This window comes from Oncorhynchus clarkii, chromosome 12 (genome assembly GCF_045791955.1).
Source record: "Oncorhynchus clarkii lewisi isolate Uvic-CL-2024 chromosome 12, UVic_Ocla_1.0, whole genome shotgun sequence".
NCBI lineage: Eukaryota > Metazoa > Chordata > Actinopteri > Salmoniformes > Salmonidae > Oncorhynchus > Oncorhynchus clarkii.
The window spans coordinates 84,931,591-84,948,078 of NC_092158.1; positions in this window are offsets into that span (position 1 = coordinate 84,931,591).

Genomic DNA, 16,488 nt, shown 5'->3' on the forward strand with positions numbered 1-16,488 from the left:
ACTTAACCAGCATGGCTACCACAGCATTCTGCAGCAATACGCCATCTGGCATGCAATTAGTGGGACTATCATTTGTTTTTCAACAGGACAATGACCCAACACACCTCCAGGCTTTGTAAGGGCTATTTGACCAAGAAGGAGAGTGGTAGAGTGCTGCATCAGATGACCTGGCTACCACAATCATCCAACCTCAACCCAATTGAGATGGTTTGGGATGATTTGGACCGCAGAGTGAAGGAAAAGCAGCCAACAAGTGCTCAGCATGTCATACTGGAGTTGCCTGGAGGCCATGCACTTATACTGGAGCTGCCTGGAGTCCATACAGTCATATTGTAGCTGCCTGGAGGCCATGCAGTCATACTGGAGCTGTCTGGAGGCCATGCAGTCATACTGGAGCTGTCTGGGGTCCATACAGTCATACTGGAGCTGCCTGGAGGCCATGCAGTCATACTGGAGCTGTCTGGAGGCCATGCAGTCATACTGGAGCTGTCTGGAGGCCATACAGTCATACTGGAGCTGCCTGGAGGCCATACAGTCATACTGGAGCTGCCTGGAGGCCATACAGTCATACTGGAGCTGTCTGGAGGCCATGCAGTCATACTGGAGCTGTCTGGAGGCCATGCAGTCATACTGGAGCTGTCTGGAGGCCATATAGACAATCAATCAATCCAATTTTCTAAAAATATTAGCTATTAGATATGTACATGAAGGCAGGGTAAAGTGACTAGGCATCAGGATAGATAATAATAAGAATAAGGAAAAGAACAGAGTAGCAGCAGCATGTGAGTGTAAACGTGTGTGTGTGTGTGTGTGTGTGTGTGTGTGTGTGTGTGTGTGTGTGTGTGTGTGTGTGTGTGTGTGTGTGTGTGTGTGTGTGTGTGTGTGTGTGTGTGTGTGTGTGTGTGTGTGTGTACTGTATGTTTATGTGGCATCGGTATGCTTATGTATGTTATGTGTTTATGTGCATGTGTAGTGTAGTGTATGTGAATGTGTGTTTTTTGTTGTAAGAGTGACAGTGTTGTGTGTTTGAGTGAGTGTGTATATAGTGTATATATACTGGAGCTGTCTGGAGGAAAAAACATGGCTCCTCTTTCTGTCATCTCTAATCTCCCTCTTTCTCCTCTCTCCTTCTTATCTCATTTGAGGGAGACTCTCCCTTTCTTTATCTACCCTTTTTATGTCAACTTCTTATCTATTTTTCTCTTTATCTCTATCTGTTTTACAGGGCTGTACTGTAAAAATGACTCTTCACTTAAACTCCATGGATGAATTATGAGTAACCATTATATGAAAAAACAGGTGTTGCATTGATGTCCTTACCCAGCCTTTTTTGTGTGTGAATACTGTGAAATCATGACATTTCATAAAATACAACATGAGAATTCTCAGGTTATACATTTTAGGGTGTTTATTTGAAAAGTAAATCTTACCTCTTTGACAAAATCACAATTTTTATACAGGTAATAACTGATCCCTTCAGACAGGAAGACAGACAGATAGATCCAGACAGCAGACACAAAGGATGTTTCATCAGGGGGAAATTAGGTCAGGCTTGGCCACAGTTGTCATTCATCATCGGGCGAGTCAAAGCATTGAAACCCACCGACAGCGATGAATGTGAACCGGGACCCTGCTCTGTGAGAGTTGGTGAAGAGATAGAGTCTTTTCCTTATGACATCATAGTGGGTGAAGAGATAGGGCCTTTTCCTTATGACATCATAGTGGGTGAAGAGATAGGGCCTTTTCCTTATGACATCATAGTGGGTGAAGAGATAAGGCCTTTTCATAGCAACATCACTGCTCACTGAAGGACCTCGTTGGCAGCCATCTTGGTAAGGGCTACAGTGTGTACTCTAATCCAGATGAGGTGTGTGTGTGTGTGTTTTAGTGTGAGTGTGTGTGCAAAGATGTGAACTCAAGAGGCAGGGTACACTCAACACGTGATGGTTTCTCTAAGTCACAAACTCACCGACAGCGTTGAATGTTCACTGGGACATGAATGCTATAGACAGACTGACTACCAGACCTGCCTACAGCCTACTGTATCATAACCTGTTTTACTATGTTTTACTGTGTGTAATAGGTGCAAACCAGTAACCTGGTGCTTCTTAGTAAATATGGAAAAATACATGTTTAAAAAGTCCCCAATATAGAATGTAACATAACACACCATCTGGATTACATACACCTGTACACATAAAACCCCAATATAGAATGTAACATAACACACATCATAACACACAATCTGGATTACATACACCTGTACACATAAAACCCCAATATAGAATGTAACATAACACACAATCTGGAATACATACACCTGTACACATAAAACCCCCATATAGAATGTAACATAACACACACCATAACACACAATCTGGATTACATACTCCTGTACACATAAAACCCCAATATAGAATGTAACATAACACACAATCTGGATTACATACACTTGTACACATAAAACCCCAATATAGAATGTAACATAACACACAATCTGGATTACATACTCCTGTACACATACAACCCCCATATAGAATGTAACATAACACACAATCTGGATTACATACACTTGTACACATAAAACCCCAATATAGAATGTAACATAACACACATCATAACACACAATCTGGATTACATACTCCTGTACACATAAAACCCCAATATAGAATGTAACATAACACACAATCTGGATTACATACACTTGTACACATAAAACCCCAATATAGAATGTAACATAACACACAATCTGGATTACAAACTCCTGTACACATAAAACCCCAATATAGAATGTAACATAACACACATCATAACACACAATCTGGATTACATACTCCTGTACACATAAAACCCCCATATAGAATGTAACATAACACACATCATAACACACAATCTGGATTACATACACCTGTACACATAAAACCCCAATATAGAATGTAACATAACACACAATCTGGATTACATACACCTGTACACATAAAACCCCCATATAGAATGTAACATAACACACAATCTGGATTACATACACTTGTACACATAAAACCCCAATATAGAATGTAACATAACACACATCATAACACACAATCTGGATTACATACACCTGTACACATAAAACCCCAATATAGAATGTAACATAACACACAATCTGGATTACATACACTTGTACACATAAAACCCCAATATAGAATGTAACATAACACACACCATAACACACAATCTGGATTACAAACACCTGTACACATAAAACCCCAATATAGAATGTAACATAACACACAATCTGGATTACATACACTTGTACACATAAAACCCCCATATAGAATGTAACATAACACACAATCTGGATTACATACACCTGTACACATAAAACCCCCATATAGAATGTAACATAACACACAATCTGGATTACATACACTTGTACACATAAAACCCCCATATAGAATGTAACATAACACACAATCTGGATTACATACACTTGTACACATAAAACCCCAATATAGAATGTAACATAACACACATCATAACACACAATCTGGATTACAAACACCTGTACACATAAAACCCCAATATAGAATGTAACATAACACACAATCTGGATTACATACACTTGTACACATAAAACCCCCATATAGAATGTAACATAACACACAATCTGGATTACATACACTTGTACACATAAAACCCCAATATAGAATGTAACATAACACACCATCTGGATTACATACACTTGTACACATAAAACCCCAATATAGAATGTAACATAACACACATCATAACACACAATCTGGATTACATACTCCTGTACACATAAAACCCCAATATAGAATGTAACATAACACACAATCTGGATTACATACACCTGTACACATAAAACCCCCATATAGAATGAAACATAACACACAATCTGGATTACATACTCCTGTACACATAAAACCCCAATATAGAATGTAACATAACACACAATCTGGATTACATACTCCTGTACACATAAAACCCCAATATAGAATGTAACATAACACACAATCTGGATTACATACACCTGTACACATAAAACCCCCATATAGAATGTAACATAACACACAATCTGGATTACATACTCCTGTACACATAAAACCCCAATATAGAATGTAACATAACACACATCATAACACACAATCTGGATTACATACACCTGTACACATAAAACCCCAATATAGAATGTAACATAACACACATCATAACACACAATCTGGATTACATACACTTGTACACATAAAACCCCAATATAGAATGTAACATAACACACATCATAACACACAATCTGGATTACATACACCTTTACACATAAAACCCCCATATAGAATGTAACATAACACACAATCTGGATTACATACTCCTGTACACATAAAACCCCAATATAGAATGTAACATAACACACAATCTGGATTACATACTCCTGTACACATAAAACCCCAATATAGAATGTAACATAACACACATCATAACACACAATCTGGATTACATACACCTGTACACATAAAACCCCAATATAGAATGTAACATAACACACATAACACACAATCTGGATTACATACACTTGTACACATAAAACCCCAATATAGAATGTAACATAACACACATCATAACACACAATCTGGATTACATACACCTGTACACATAAAACCCCAATATAGAATGTAACATAACACACATCATAACACACAATCTGGATTACATACACTTGTACACATAAAACCCCCATATAGAATGTAACATAACACACAATCTGGATTACATACACTTGTACACATAAAACCCCCATATAGAATGTAACATAACACACAATCTGGATTACATACACTTGTACACATAAAACCCCAATATAGAATGTAACATAACACACATCATAACACACAATCTGGATTACAAACACCTGTACACATAAAACCCCAATATAGAATGTAACATAACACACAATCTGGATTACATACACTTGTACACATAAAACCCCCATATAGAATGTAACATAACACACAATCTGGATTACATACACTTGTACACATAAAACCCCAATATAGAATGTAACATAACACACCATCTGGATTACATACACTTGTACACATAAAACCCCCATATAGAATGTAACATAACACACAATCTGGATTACATACCAATATAGAATGTAACATATTACATACTCCTGTACACATAAAACACATATAGAATGTAACATAACACACAATCTGGATTACATACAGCTGTACACATAAAACCCCAATATAGAATGTAACATAACACACAATCTGGATTACATACACCTGTACACATAAAACCCCAATATAGAATGTAACATAACACACATCATAACACACAATCTGGATTACATACTCCTGTACACATAAAACCCCAATATAGAATGTAACATAACACACAATCTGGATTACATACACCTGTACACATAAAACCCCCATATAGAATGTAACATAACACACAATCTGGATTACATACTCCTGTACACATAAAACCCCAATATAGAATGTAACATAACACACAATCTGGATTACATACACCTGTACACATAAAACCCCAATATAGAATGTAACATAACACACATCATAACACACAATCTGGATTACATACACCTGTACACATAAAACCCCAATATAGAATGTAACATAACACACAATCTGGATTACATACTCCTGTACACATAAAACCCCAATATAGAATGTAACATAACACACATCATAACACACAATCTGGATTACATACACTTGTACACATAAAACCCCAATATAGAATGTAACATAACACACAATCTGGATTACATACACTTGTACACATAAAACCCCAATATAGAATGTAACATAACACACCATCTGGATTACATACACTTGTACACATAAAACCCCAATATAGAATGTAACATAACACACACCATAACACACAATCTGGATTACAAACACCTGTACACATAAAACCCCAATATAGAATGTAACATAACACACAATCTGGATTACATACACTTGTACACATAAAACCCCCATATAGAATGTAACATAACACACAATCTGGATTACATACACCTGTACACATAAAACCCCCATATAGAATGTAACATAACACACAATCTGGATTACATACACTTGTACACATAAAACCCCCATATAGAATGTAACATAACACACAATCTGGATTACATACACTTGTACACATAAAACCCCAATATAGAATGTAACATAACACACATCATAACACACAATCTGGATTACAAACACCTGTACACATAAAACCCCAATATAGAATGTAACATAACACACAATCTGGATTACATACACTTGTACACATAAAACCCCCATATAGAATGTAACATAACACACAATCTGGATTACATACTCCTGTACACATAAAACCCCAATATAGAATGTAACATAACACACCATCTGGATTACATACACTTGTACACATAAAACCCCAATATAGAATGTAACATAACACACATCATAACACACAATCTGGATTACATACAGCTGTACACATAAAACCCCCATATAGAATGTAACATAACACACAATCTGGATTACATACACCTGTACACATAAAACCCCAATATAGAATGTAACATAACACACATCATAACACACAATCTGGATTACATACTCCTGTACACATAAAACCCCAATATAGAATGTAACATAACACACAATCTGGATTACATACACCTGTACACATAAAACCCCCATATAGAATGTAACATAACACACAATCTGGATTACATACACCTGTACACATAAAACCCCAATATAGAATGTAACATAACACACATCATAACACACAATCTGGATTACATACACCTGTACACATAAAACCCCAATATAGAATGTAACATAACACACAATCTGGATTACATACACCTGTACACATAAAACCCCAATATAGAATGTAACATAACACACAATCTGGATTACATACACCTGTACACATAAAACCCCAATATAGAATGTAACATAACACACATCATAACACACAATCTGGATTACATACACCTGTACACATAAAACCCCAATATAGAATGTAACATAACACACATCATAACACACAATCTGGATTACATACACCTGTACACATAAAACCCCAATATAGAATGTAACATAACACACATCATAACACACAATCTGGATTACATACACTTGTACACATAAAACCCCAATATAGAATGTAACATAACACACAATCTGGATTACATACACTTGTACACATAAAACCCCAATATAGAATGTAACATAACACACAATCTGGATTACATACACTTGTACACATAAAACCCCAATATAGAATGTAACATAACACACCATCTGGATTACATACACTTGTACACATAAAACCCCAATATAGAATGTAACATAACACACACCATAACACACAATCTGGATTACAAACACCTGTACACATAAAACCCCAATATAGAATGTAACATAAAACACAATCTGGATTACATACACTTGTACACATAAAACCCCCATATAGAATGTAACATAACACACAATCTGGATTACATACACTTGTACACATAAAACCCCCATATAGAATGTAACATAACACACAATCTGGATTACATACACTTGTACACATAAAACCCCAATATAGAATGTAACATAACACACAATCTGGATTACATACACTTGTACACATAAAACCCCCATATAGAATGTAACATAACACACAATCTGGATTACATACACTTGTACACATAAAACCCCAATATAGAATGTAACATAACACACAATCTGGATTACATACACCTGTACACATAAAACCCCCATATAGAATGTAACATAACACACAATCTGGATTACATACACTTGTACACATAAAACCCCCATATAGAATGTAACATAACACACAATCTGGATTACATACACTTGTACACATAAAACCCCAATATAGAATGTAACATAACACACAATCTGGATTACAAACACCTGTACACATAAAACCCCAATATAGAATGTAACATAACACACAATCTGGATTACATACACTTGTACACATAAAACCCCCATATAGAATGTAACATAACACACAATCTGGATTACATACACTTGTACACATAAAACCCCAATATAGAATGTAACATAACACACCATCTGGATTACATACACTTGTACACATAAAACCCCAATATAGAATGTAACATAACACACATCATAACACACAATCTGGATTACATACAGCTGTACACATAAAACCCCCATATAGAATGTAACATAACACACAATCTGGATTACATACACCTGTACACATAAAACCCCAATATAGAATGTAACATAACACACATCATAACACACAATCTGGATTACATACTCCTGTACACATAAAACCCCAATATAGAATGTAACATAACACACAATCTGGATTACATACTCCTGTACACATAAAACCCCAATATAGAATGTAACATAACACACAATCTGGATTACATACTCCTGTACACATAAAACCCCAATATAGAATGTAACATAACACACAATCTGGATTACATACACCTGTACACATAAAACCCCAATATAGAATGTAACATAACACACAATCTGGATTACATACTCCTGTACACATAAAACCCCAATATAGAATGTAACATAACACACAATCTGGATTACATACTCCTGTACACATAAAACCCCAATATAGAATGTAACATAACACACAATCTGGATTACATACTCCTGTACACATAAAACCCCAATATAGAATGTAACATAACACACAATCTGGATTACATACTCCTGTACACATAAAACCCCAATATAGAATGTAACATAACACACATCATAACACACAATCTGGATTACATACACCTGTACACATAAAACCCCAACATAGAATGTAACATAACACACATCATAACACACAATCTGGATTACATACACCTGTACACATAAAACCCCAATATAGAATGTAACATAACACACAATCTGGATTACATACTCCTGTACACAATAAACCCCAATATAGAATGTAACATAACACACAATCTGGATTACATACTCCTGTACACATAAAACCCCAATATAGAATGTAACATAACACACATCATAACACACAATCTGGATTACATACACCTGTACACATAAAACCCCAATATAGAATGTAACATAACACACATCATAACACACAATCTGGATTACATACTCCTGTACACATAAGCAGTGATCAAAAACATTGCTTGCTCTATGGGGATTTAGGATGGGTATCTGTATAGCACTTTGTGACAACTGCGGATGTAAAAATGGCTTTATAATATACATTTGACTGAACAAAGTACAGTGGGAAATCCCAAATCTAACTTGCATATAGAATGACATGTATAGATGACAACTCATAAATTGCCATCTATTTCACACACATGCTCCCGAGTGGTGCAGCGGTCTAAGGCACTGCATCTCAGTGCTTGAGGCGTCACTACAGACATCCTGGTTCGAATCCAGGCTGTATTACAGCCGGCCCGTGATTGGGAGTCCCGTAGGGCGGCGCACAATTGTCTGGGTTTGGCCGGTGTAGGCCGTCATTGTAAATAAGAATTTGTTCTTAACTGACTTGCCTAGTTAGATAAAGGTAAAAAAAATAAAGACTTGCCTCCTCTTACCTTATGTTTTGGGAACATAGCAGGGTCCTGTGCAGTGTTTGGTCAGAGGTTCAGACACAGCAAGAGGAGGAGAAGAAGAGAGAGGGAGCGGTAGGTCTTGTTCAGTGTTTGGAGGTTGCTGTGCTGCTGAGTGAGGTATAGCATAGCCACTGTGGGGTTGATCATCTGATTGTGGGGGAGGGGAGAGCGAGTTGAGGGTGAGGGGGGTCACCGGGTAGAGAGAAAGTGGGGGGGAAGGAGAGGAGGAATGGTTGGAAGGAGTAGAGGTAGGGAGGGAGGGAAAAAGCGGGAGGGAGGCTGTCTGGGCAGGGGGGTGTTGATCGATTCCAGGCTTGGCGTTTCCAGACAGGCTGAATGGTCAGAGGTCACCTGGTCTCATTTCCTATGAAAGAGAGGTTGTGTGTGTCTGTCTGGTTTGGCCATGCGTGTGTTTGTCTGTCTACTCCCTCACTCCTCCTGCATGGGGCTGGGCTGGCTGCTCACATAACAAGATCACATGGACATACCGTCAGCAACAAACATCTAAATAGATACTAACACCCATGCACACCCCCACTTACACACACAGCTGTATCCTATACACTTATTAAAACCCACGTTATACATGTATAATTACCCACGGACATAAACATATACATATATCCAAAACATCTAGGCTATTTATATATATTATATATATATATTGGGGCGGCAGCGTAGCCTAGTGGTTAGAGCGTTGGACTAGTAACAAGGTTGCACATGACAAGGTACAAATCTGTCGTTCTGCCCCTGAACAGGCAGTTAACCCACTGTTCCCAGGCCGTCATTGAAAATAAGAATTTGTTCTTAACTGACTTGCCTGGTTAAATAAAGGTAAAATAAAAAAAAAAAATTTGCACATATAAACAAACACACATGCATATATTGATAGGCTACATATATACAGTGCTGGACGTAAAATGTTTTAGGCACTCGTCTAACACACACAGTTATCCTTGTAGGGACCAAACAATTGATTCCCATTCAAAATCCTATTTTCCCTAATCCCTAACTCGAGACCTAACCCCTAACCCCTAACCCTTATTTCTAGCCCTAATCTTAACCTTAGCCCTAAACCTAACCCCTAAGCCTAAAAAAGCATTTTTCTTGTGGGGACTGGCCAAATGTCTGAATTGTACTTGTTTAACTATCCTTGTGAAGGCTTCTGGTCCCAGACTTCTGGTCCACACAAGGATAGGAAAACCAAACCACACAAATTGCAGACAGGGGGAGCATGCTAATTGCCACCACACAGACAGTGATGGAGTGGGGACACTTAACACTCCACTGTTAGCACAACTCTCTGCTAACAACAACCAAAATAAAAGTCCACACACACACAGAGCGAAGGGGAAGCCAGGGTTTTACTCGGTCTCTGTCTGATGTTGCTGAACTGCTATGTCAGGGTCAGTGAATTGGTGTGTGTGTGTGTGTGTGTGTGTGTGTGTGTGTGTGTGTGTGTGTGTGTGTGTGTGTGTGTGTGTGTGTGTGTGTGTGTGTGTGTGTGTGCGTGTGATGCGTGTGTGTATATGTGAATGAGAAGACAGATTACAGCCCTTGAAGATGGTCTAGGTCTCAGCATTGTGGTGGCTGGAGTGTGAAGTGAGGAAGAGTGGGGGAGGGTCTGAGAGGAAGGATAGGGTCATGACCAACCCCCGTCCCCACTTCTCCTCCCACCTGGGACTTGAACCCATGACCCTATGGTGAATGAGTTCAAGGGAGCCACCGCCATTACTGTGAACTGTGTGTGGGTGTGGGTGTGTGTCTGTGTTTCACATGAAGGTTCTGTGTGTTACATACTTGCACAGTCATTTTCAACACAGTCACTAAGTCTGCGTTTACTTTTGTTAGTGTGTGTGCGTGTGCATGTGCGTGTGTGCGTGCGTGCGTGTGTGTGTGTGTGCGTGCACCAGTCCCAATTGAAGTGAATGGCAATTGCATTAAAGTATTGATCCAGTCTGGGGCAGGTAGACACAGACTCAGTCACCCAGACGAGGGGGAAGGTCCATCACCATTCCCCTTACCTCTGACATCTTCATCAATAACCCTCACAACACACACGTTAATGTATTATGCCTAACACTCTAAAACAGACACACATTCAGTGGAATGGTTTCAATTACTACTATCATACTATCATATAACACTCTGAGGTGTGAATGGAAATCACTCACCACAAATAAATTCACTTGCTGGAACTCATACTATTGTGAAAATGTTCTCCATGCATGACTACATAGATGCATATTAAAACACTAGCCATGCAAGCCTCCGTTAAATAGCCCCCAGTAGCTGCATCATGCATTAATGTCCAAGCACACAAACAGACCTTGTGACACATTTGTCACATCATATTTATGTCTGGTTGTAAGAAACTCTTCCATAGGATGACAATGCACTCAGATGTTATATCCAGATCTATGAAAGTGCTATGTCCTTCCTTACAACATGGAAATGTACTTTATATACAACATTATAAGCAGGATATAAAAATAGTAAATGACTGTAATGATATAAGATAGATTGCAGGTAGAATGCACTTACCCTCTGTCCTCCTGTGTCCAGTCCCGACACATGCAGCCAGACACTCTGTCTCTCTCTCTTCCTCTCTGCCCCCTCCGTACGCCAAGCCCCGTTTCTCTCCCTCGCCCCGCATTCCTCTATCTCTGTCTATCCCTTCCTTTACCCCCTCTCCTTTACATCCTCTATTCTCCCAGTTTGCAAACTCTGATCCCCCTTTCTCTCTCTCTATTCTCACTCATCCGTCTCCTTCACCCTCCCAGTGCCTCTCCCTGTTTTGTATTTTCTTCCTTCCCCTCCCCGGTCTATTACTCTCTTTCTCTCTCCTTCTTCACCTCTCCAATGTCTTCTTCCTGCTGCTGTAAACTTAACTGCAGACTGTCTGGTGTTTCCATGCCTGTGTGTGTGTGTGTTTGTGTGTGTGTGTGTGAGAGAGAGAGAGAGAGAGAGAGAGAGAGAGAGAGAGAGAGAGAGAGAGAGAGAGAGAGAGAGAGAGAGAGAGAGAGAGAGAGAGAGAGAGAGAGAGAGAGAGAGAGAGAGAGAGAGAGAGAGAGAGAGAGAGAGAGAGAGGGAAGTGCAAACCAGGACATGCAGCCTGTGTCAGTTTGAATGAATATTGTGCACGCTCTGCTTCTCCCTATCCCCCCTCTCTGCCCCTCCTCCACCCTGTCTCTCTCTCCCTCTCGTGTGTGCTTGCATACTCTCTCTCCCACCTTCAAAACTGTTCACACTCCATTTATATTTATACACATGCCACCCTTAATCCCTGTCATTCCACTATCTTTATTCTTTCTTTCTTTCTCTTGCACACACGCACACACACACACACACACTGTATTTATTAACCCCCTTTGTATAATACTATCATGTAAATGCTGCTCTATTCCCAGTCTTTTGTAACTGAAAGACTATAGACTCACAGGCATGTCATTATTTATTGGGAGATATTTGGAGCTATGATGTTTCCTTTTGTAGTCGTACTACTTTGATAAAGAAACTAAAACAAATCTAAATTCAGCCATGTGCCAAAAAAGGGCAAGTGAAACAAAAAATACTGTTACTTGTGTTTTGTATCTTCCATAGAGTTTGGATGGATGCATTGGTTCAAATTTTATGAATCTAATTTGCATGAAATAAAACTAACCAAAGCCGAACACAAATAAAAAATAAGCTTGCTGTTTGTGGGATAAACCTAAAAACAGAACAATTCCCCCGCGTTATTGATAAACCTCTTCTCCAATATCATTGTTCCTCTACTCTTCCTCCTGCTCTCTAGCGCTCTCTCCATCATCCGCTCTCCTTCCTTAGTTACATATTGATTAGTTTGTGTGTATGGGGCTGGTGCTGCTGTGGTCATTGAGGCCAACATGGTGGCCAGACAATCACCTAAAGAATTATGTGAAAAAGACATGGGACAACAATGCCAACATTCTCCGGAGACTATTCCTGTACTGGTGAGTGGAACTGGATAAGAGCTTTTCCTTGTTCCAGTGTCTCTCAACCTTGGGCCATGCGGGACCGGACATGATATTGCTGTTCCTTCTTTGTGGACCACTTACATTGCAACAAACACTTGAGAGTTCACTAAATCTGTATAAGATAACAATCTGGCAAACCAAAAGAGCAGCAGAGGAACATCGCTTTAGTCTATGACATCATGGTCGTCCTCTCCCGATCCATGTATAGAATATGAGGCTGAATGTCCTGTACGTCTGGTCCTGTCCTTATCCTATAGACCTGCAACTTGGACTGAGGGGTCGGCGTAACATAGTAAATGAAAATCCGGGCCACTGAAATTAGTATGATATGTTATGTTTGGTATTGTCACGGATCCCTCCGGAACTTTCATTACGCACACCTGTCCCCTATTCCCACTGATTAGTACTTGTATAAGTTTGCCCTTTGGTTTCCATTGGGCTGTCCATTATTGTTACTATGTCCGTTGTTGCGTGTGAGTACCGGTGCTGTGTGTTTTGGCCTTCATGCCATTGTGGATTGCGCAGATGATTACGGGTCGTGTCCAGTGTGTTAATTATTGTGCACGTGTGTTATTTATTAGAGGTACTCCTCACTCTTTTGTTTGGGTTTCAACTCTGTGTTTTTGTTACGTGTTTGTTTGGTCTTCGTCCCCGTGCCTTTACATGGTACGCCATAATTTGGGGCTTAATCTTCATCCTACCCCCTCCTTTTTCGAACATTCTGTTAAAAATCGTGCAACTTTTCAGCGTCCTGCTACTCATGCCAGGAATATAGTATATGCATATGATTAGTATGTGTGGATAGAAAACACTCTGAAGTTTCTAAAACTGGTTAAATCACGGCTGTGACTATAACAGATTGTGTGTTTCATCGAAAAGCGCAAGAAAAACTGCTCTCTGAAAGCTAAAAATAATTTCCATGCGTCACTTTCATGGGTTGTTAAAAGGGCACAAAATTAATTATACAGATTACAGATTCCACACGATGTCGCCATTGTCGTCATTTTCCAGGCAGTTTTTTGTTGGTAAATCCAACTAACTGGATTCAATTTCTTCCGGTCTCCGCCAGGATGTTGTGAAGTGCACATTTTCAGCCATTGATTTGAAGACGAGGAGCTATTGAATACACATCGCCCTGTAATCATTTTGATAGATTATAAACGTTTACTAATACCTAAAGTTGGATTACAAAAGTATTTCGAAGTGTTTTGTGAAAGTTTATCGTCGACTTTTTTAATTAAAAAAAATTACGCTGCGTTTTAAAACAATGTTTTTTTCTGAATTACACAGCTTCCATAGAAAGCTATTTTGGGTATATATGGACCGATTTAAACGAAAAAAAGACCCAATAGTGATGTTTATGGGGCATATAGGAGTGCCAAGAAAGAAGCTCGTCAAAGGTAATGAATGTTTTATATTTTATTTCTGCGTTTTGTGTAGCGCCGGCTACGCTAAATCTTTGTTTACGTCGCATTCAGGCATTTTGGGGTGTTGCATGCTATCAGATAATAGCTTCTCATGCTTTCGCCGAAAAGCATTTTAAAAATCTGACTTGTTGGCTAGGTTCACAACGAGTGTAGCTTTAATTCAATACCCTGCATGTGCATTTTGATGAACGTTTGAGTTTTAACGAGTACATTTAGCATTTAGCGTAGCGCATTTGCATTTCCAGGTGTCTACTTGAGACATCTGCGTCTCAAGTAGGAGCAAGAAGTTAATAAAAAACCTTATTACGCATTCCTGTGTCTGTCTCCCGAATCATTTATGCCAATGTGACAGGTATGGTATGTATTCATTTGTGAATGTCCATCATCCATTTTGTATGATATGTTACAAATGACAATTTGTATTATATGTTATGAATTAAAATTAATATGACAAACCCAAAATGGTTTTCCAGTAGATTATTATTGTTCAAAAATTGCCTTTTTGCCTTTATACAGATTACAACTTCTCATTTCCTACTAATTGAAAATTACATTTTGTTTAAAGTATCGCCCTTTCTTAAACAAGCCATACAATTTCAGTTTTATCCTCCAGAAAAGTGAGAACAAATATTACAACAAATGTTATGATTAAATTCAAATATACTGATTAATAAAAAAAAAAATGTTATGGAAAAAAATGTTTAAATATGGTATTATATTTGTTAATGTTATGAATAGAAACGGAGGAGTTGTCACATATTCCCATATATTTTCAATAACTGCATATCTGCTCAATCCAAATTTACAACCAATTGATTGCAGCACTACCACAAAACTGGAGGAGGCAAGTGGAAAACGGAGAAGGTAGGGAACTTGTTTGCCTGCCATATATTAAAGATACAAATTGGCTGAAAGGAACTGGCATAAATAGAACACTATACCAGTTTCATCTGAGGATAAAAATGTTGACAGTTGCGCCATACAGGGTGCAACATAAATAGGAGGAACTTTTGTACCAATTCCATGGCATATGGTTTATGAACTGGTACAACAAACTACACTTGATTCAACACTTAAAGAGTTTTTCAATTTAAATTATTATATAAAATTATTGCCACCAATAGATTGCTATATATATGAGGCATACAACAATCTCAGCTCTGTAGATTTTTCTGCGAAGAGACAGAATCAATAGTTCATTTATTCTGGTATTGATCCTATCCAGACTTGTTTCTGGTCACAGGTTCAAGAATGGTTAAAAAAATCACAACATGCAATTAAAATGAACCTTACAAATAGCAACGTTGGGCGATTCGGAGAGCCATAGTCAGCCAATGAATAATATAATAATACTCATAGGAAAGGTTTTCACCTTAAGCTCACAACCTGTGGATAAAATATGATTAGAAAGGTTCAAACATTT